At 43.3% G+C, this 6,547-nt stretch overlaps 1 protein-coding gene across 1 annotated transcript in view; it reads left to right on the top strand.

The window, feature by feature from the left end:
* Nucleotides 1-2,014: 2,014 nt before the first annotated feature.
* The window catches only part of TTC26 (tetratricopeptide repeat domain 26), a 68,198-nt gene continuing 63,665 nt past the window's right edge, over nucleotides 2,015-6,547 (top strand). Inside the window, exon 1 of the mRNA XM_032275851.1 lies at nucleotides 2,015-2,088. The gene's annotated coding sequence lies outside the window, so the exon portion shown is untranslated. The remainder of the gene's footprint in view (nucleotides 2,089-6,547) is intronic.

Below are 6,547 nucleotides of genomic sequence, written 5' to 3'. Positions count from 1 at the left end.
AATGTTTTTTGTATTTTTAGTAGAGACGGGGTTTCACCATGTTGACCAGGATGGCCTCGATCTCTTGACCTCGTGATCCACCCGCCTCGGCCTCCCAAAGTGCTGGGATTACAGGCTTGAGCCACCGTGCCCGGCCTATGTTTTACAGTCCCTCAGAATCCACTGCTGTGTTACAACTGTAATGAAGCTGCAAGTTCCAAGTTTGACTGTTACCTATGCAACCAGGTTTTGTGTGCCTATGTTATTATGTGTTTCATAATACCTATGTGATTCTTAGAGCTGTACTTAGGAATAATAACTTCTTCTCAAGTACACTCAGTGTCATATTCTGCTCTTCGTAACTACAGCTACAGTTCAGTCTCTACCAGGATTTAGAGATTTAAAGCTACACCCAACTGTTGGAAGTCAGTGGTCATATCAATTGATTTAGGAAATTCAGCAGGGTTGTTTATAGTATCATCAGTGCTTTAGACCCTGGCAGGAGGAGCCCCTGCTCTGGGGTCTGTGCTGTGGCCACACCCTAAACCAGGTATGAAAAGTCCATGGAGCTCAGGGGTCCCTGTACCTCTCCTAACCATGCTGTGGTGCCCAAAACTCTGAATTCCCTGTTAATGCAACCCCAAGCCTGTTTCCATACCTAGATGGGTCTCTTCCTTGGGTCAGTCCTCCCTTTAGGTCTATCAGAAAATGACAGATCACTGGTGAGTTGGGTGACTACAGCTTGAGTTTGTGGGCTGGGTGTCCACGCATATGCACAAAGCCCTACATGGTGTGGGACAGAACCTAGAGTGAAAAGAGGTGGGCTGCGGGCTGAGGGCTGGGGCTGGATCGCTCTGCATTGCCACATCCACAACAGAATTTTGAGAAGTCTGAGAATTCTAAATTGGAGCCTGACCTTCTTTATAATAGTATATTTGTCAAGGAAGGAGGAAAAAACATTTTATTTAACAGTTTGCTAAGCTGATTTAAAATTTTCCAACATTTAGCTGTATGATATATGGACCTCCATTTATATGATTTCATTTATATAAAATGTCCAGAATAGACAAATCTATAATGACAAAAAAGATTAGTAGTTGCCAGAGGCTGGGAGGAGAGGAGAAAAAAGCAAGTGATTGCTGACGGGTGTGGGGTTTCTTTCTGGAGTGATAACAGTGTCCTTGAATTCGATAGTGATAATGGATCCACACTGCAAATATATTAAAAGCCACTCAAACTTTAAAAGTGTGGGGGTTTTTTGTTTTTGTTTTTTGAGACAGTCTTGCTCTGCCACCAAGTGCCAGGCTGGAGTGCAGAGGAGCTATCTCAGCTCACTGCAACCTCCGCTTCCTGGGTTCAAGCAATTCTCCTGCCTCAGTCTCCCAAGTAGCTGGGACTACAGGTGTGTACCACCATGCCCAGCAAATTTTTTTGTATTTTAGTAGAGATGGGGTTTCATTATGTTAGCCAGGATGGTCTCAATCTCTTGAACTCGTGATCTGCCCTCCTCCGCTTCCCAAAGTGTTGGGATTACAGGCGTGAGCCACCGCGCCCGGCAAAAGTGTGGGTTTTATGGTAATTTAAATAATCTATCAAGCTATCACCAAAAATGTACAATGGGAGTTCTGAAATGCCACCCCAAAATATGATGCTTTGACATGCTCATTACTTTGAACTGATGACACTTCGGGAACAGTAGATGCAGGCAGAGGCTTTCTCTGAGCTCTGCTTATCTGCCTAAGTCAGACCAAGGGATCCTCCAAAAGGAACTCAGTTATCAAGAATCCCCTCCCCTGGAACCTTATCAACCAGGGAAGATTAACTTGGATCACAGAAGGGGAGGCTGGAGGTTGACACCATGCCTAGACAGTCATCTCTTCTTCTGAGGGCTGCTCCAAGAGAACCTTTATTACTTAGGAGGCTTTTTATTTGCATAACAAGACAACCTTTGTTCACCATACACTTCCTCCCCTCATATTCCCATAACTGGTGTCACCACCCCCCACCCAGAAGCCCAAAGCCTCTATTCCCTTCTGTAGCTCAGGGTGCGATATGAGCTTCAAGCATCTGACCCTTCTTTGAATCTCATATTTTGTGGGACTCGCATGGGTATGTACATAATTAAAAATGGATTTCCTCCTGTAAATCTGTCTTATGTCAATTTAATTCAGAGCTCAGCCAAGGAACTTAGAAGAGTAGAGGGAAGTCATTTTTCACTCCCCTACAAGAACATTCTGCTGTAAAGGGGAGCTAAAAGTAATTTTTGTCTGAAATTCAACCAAATATAGGGATAATTCTGAAATGTGGCACCAAAAGGGTGAATTCGTGCTTCTCTGAAATCTATATATGTAGCTGTCTCTATGTGTCTCTGTATATTGATGTTTTTCTATATATATAAAAATACATATATAATCAGTGAATTAAGATATCTAGTCATTCATTTACTCACCAAGTGATTGCAGGGGGGTGATGGGGAAGCGGGGCAGGGTGTGGTGGTGGGTTGCCAAAGAATGAAGATTATGCAAAAGAATCTAAGAAATCATACCTGCCAGGCCAGGCATGATGGCTCATGCCTGTAATGCCAGCACTTTGGGAGGCCAAGGCAAGCAGATTGCTTGAGGCCAGGAGTTCCAGACCAGCCTGGCCAACATGGTGAAATCCCACCTCTACTAAAAATACAAAAAATTAGCTGGGTGTGGTGATGTGTGCCTGTAGTTCTGGCTACTTGGGAGGCTGAGGCAGGAGAATTGCTTGAACCCGGGAGGTGGAGACTGTAGTGAGCTGAGATTGTGCCGCTGCACTCCAGCCTGGCAACAGAGCAAAACTCTGTCTTAAAAAAACAAAAACAAAAACAAACAAACAAAAAAAACCCTGCCTTCCATGAATTCGTGGTATACTTGAATCTCCATAGGCCAGTTATTCAGGAGGGTATGTAATGTAACTCAACAATGCCACAATTACTTACGTTCAGTTTGGAGAATTACCTCAGTTTGCCCAACTTGTTACTGTGAAAAAAAAAAAAAGAAAGAAAATTTCAGGACCTTCCAAATTTATTATGCCAAAGGGAAGAGTCAAGCCCTGGGAACCAAGTCACATAGCCTGGCTGTTTTTCTTCTCTGGTGTATGACTGTTGCTTCCTGACCTTTTTGTTGATGTTATACATTAACCAGGCTCTCCATTCTTTATTCAAACCTAGGCTAAATGACGTTGGAGATGAAGACTCTTGTGATTGTTACCTCTTTACAACAGAATATTAAACAACCGCCTTCGAGTGTAATCAATGGTAGTGAATTAAAACTTCCGTGTATACTAGCTTTATACAGAAAACGCTGTTATTCTGTACAGCACACCTGTGGTTCCCTACATAAACCCCCCTCACCTTTCCCTACATCGGGGAACACTGATTACTATTATTTCTTTGGTGTCTGTGTTTACCTGATGGCTGCTCTCACACTTTGCACTTGAATAAGCTCTTTTAACTGGATGCTGAGCCATTTGATTATATTAGATTGATATTTTGATAACCCAGAGACTTTAAGCGGGCCTCCTGAGATCTGTGCCTCTTTGCTGACATTCGGAGCTTTGGTGTCTGCAGGAGCAGCTTTGGCTCATCCCACCTCATTGGAACTGGCAGGGGTCCCTGGCAAGACTACTCTCAGGTTTTGAATCTCCCTGACTTTGACTGAGATTCAGACTTCATGCAAGCCATCCAGTTCTATGCTGGACAGAGCTGGAATTGACGCTCTACTTTAAGTTAGAAGTTTTGTTTGCTTGTTTTGCCTTTCACAGATTTATGACGTTCAGTTTTCTTTGAGGTTAAGGTTTGTTTGTTGAACTACTTGCAAGACTTTGTATGGCCCTTTCTGTCATTCAAATTTGGTCAGAGAACAAAATTGGTTCCTCCCTGAAAAGAGAAAGTGAATGTTTGTGGCTTCAGGTAAATTTGTGATTTTCGGCTGGGCCCAGTGGCTCACACTTGTAATCCCAGCACTTGGGAGACTGATGCAGGCAGATCGCTTGAGGCCAGGAGTTCAAGACCAGCCTGGCCAACATGGCAAAAACCCATCTCTTCTAAAACGACAAAAATTAGCTCGGCATGGTGGGGTGCGCCTGTAATCCCAGCCACTTGGAAGGCTGAGACAGGAGAATCACTTGAATTTGGGAGATGGAGGTTGCAGCGAGCCCAGATCGTGCCACTGCACTCCAGTCTGGGTAACTGAGTGAGACTCTGACTCAAAAAAAAAAAAAAATTTGATTGTGGTCTTAAACTGGACCCAGGTTGGTGACCCAGGTTTTGGAGCTCAGTTATAAAAGACCTTGGTCCTCCCAGAAGAAAAGCACCTTAGGTGATGGAGGTCATATAGGAATGTCGGAGTTCACGGCTTCAGATGTGTAATTTTTCTAGGGAAATCCCAAAGAACAATATACAGGGAAATCTTTGTAACCTAATGGGCACACATAACGGGTTGGGCTCCCAGTCCCTTAAACCCCCAGAAATTTCTGGGTTTCATTGGGACACATAAGAGGGGAGAGGTGACTTGTGGGTGAAACCTTGAGAAGTAATCACTATTAAATAGCACACTAGACCCAAAACATCTTTCTCTTTCAATCTTTGGTCAATTTAAAAGAGGATACAAATTATGAACAACTGTTCATCTAAAATGAAATCCTCTTTAAGGGAAGACCCCCTTTTAGAAACTCTAGCTGAATTTATGTACAAGACTTATGGTGCCACCTCCTGTCTATACATAACCTACATACATTGATACGTATGTATATATGCGTGTCGGTACGTTTTATGAGACAGGGTCTCGCTCTGTCAGACTGGAGCACAGTGGTGCTATCTCAGCTTACTGCAACCTCCATCTCTGGGGCTCAAGCAATCCTCCCACCTCAGCCTCCCGATGCAAGTGGATGGCACAAGAGGCACACCCACATGCCAGGCTAATTTTTTGAGTTTTTTCTTTTATGAATTTTTGGTCTTACTGTGTCATCCAGGCTTGTCTCAAACTCCTGAGCTCAAGTGATCCTTCTGTCTTAGCCTTCCAAAGCGCTGGGATTACAGGTGTGAGCCAATGCCTCCAGCTACCTCCTGTCAATATTTGGAAAAATTGTCTTGCTTGAGCCAAGAAGATCCTGAATTACAATGGCCAAAGTGAGGTACTTGTGAAATGCCTAAGTTAGTTTGCTCACATGCACAATTAGAAAACGCCAGCTCTAGAATTAAACAATATAATTGGGAGAGTTATTTCCAACGCTACAGAGAAGCATGCAAAAGAGGCTGTGACACAGTTCTTTTCCTATAGAAAGAGAATGAAAACTCTCTAAAACTGTTAATTCAGAAAAGCTGCTGAAACTGCTGCTTCTCCTCCTTCTGCTACCCCTTCTTTCTATGCCTCCTTAACAGAACTACCTTGCCCAGACTGACCTTCTCTTCCTTCTCCTCCCCTTACACCCGCTCCCACTTTTTTGACTCCATTTCATGAACATCCAGCATCTGGTAGAGGGGAGCCTGCTTTAGTTTATCAACCATGGTCTAAGGTAGAACTTAGACGCAGAGTTAAATAATTCCCCGACCCTCGCCAGGGTCCTATTGGTTTTGCTAAGGAATTTGAACTAAGTATCTGAGTTTATGGCCTTGGTTATTCTGATTCATATCAACTAACTCACATGTGAGTATCAGAAAGTAGAGTTAAAGATTAGAACAGGCCGGGCGCGGTGGCTCAAGCCTGTAATCCCAGCACTTTGGGAGGCCGAGGCGGGTGGATCACGAGGTCAAGAGATCGAGACCATCCTGGTCAACATGGTGAAACCCCGTCTCTACCAAAAATACAAAAAATTAGCTGGGCATGGTGGTGCGTGCCTGTAATCCCAGCTACTCAGGAGGCTGAGGCAGGAGAATTGCCTGAACCCAGGAGGTGGAGGTTGTGGTGAGCCGAGATCGCGCCATTGCACTCCAGCCTGGGTAACATGAGTGAAACTCCGTCTCAAAAAAAAAAAAAAAAAGATTAGAACAAAGCCCATTATAGAAATCTCTTAGAAGATTTTCATAAATGCTCAGAAGAGGACTGTAGGCAGACACACAAACTGCAAAGGTGTTGCTTCAAGCCATCCTCACTGTGTTTCAAAGAGTAGTTGGCTGCAGCAAAATACAATGTCAACAAAATCCGGAGGAGTCAGTAATGTCACATTTTGAGAGGTTTAAGTACACTTAAACGATATTCAGGTTTATCTGAGGAAAGCTATGTTAATAATCAAAATGATACTCTTCTCAACTCCAGTTTTATAAATGCGTTAGATGAAGAATTAGCACCAATGGTGAAAAGACAAAGCCCTAGCTGGGCCACTTCTCAAACCTCATAATTTGGTCAGTCTTGCTGACCAATTGTCTCAACTGAAGAGGAAACTGAGAGGAAAGCCAGACAAAAGAGCAAGGCTAATAAACATATGAATTTACAGCCGAAACAAATGTCCATACAATTTGGACATTCAAAATATCCTTATAAACGCCCAAACAGACCTAACCATATACTTTCTTTCTTTCTTTCTTTTTTTTTTTTTTTTTTTT

This window comes from Sapajus apella, unplaced genomic scaffold (assembly GCF_009761245.1).
Source record: "Sapajus apella isolate SASKATOON/1434 unplaced genomic scaffold, GSC_monkey_1.0 scaffold7, whole genome shotgun sequence".
NCBI lineage: Eukaryota > Metazoa > Chordata > Mammalia > Primates > Cebidae > Sapajus > Sapajus apella.
Note: the sequence above shows the minus strand (reverse complement) of the source record. Positions and strands in the feature narration are given on the sequence as shown.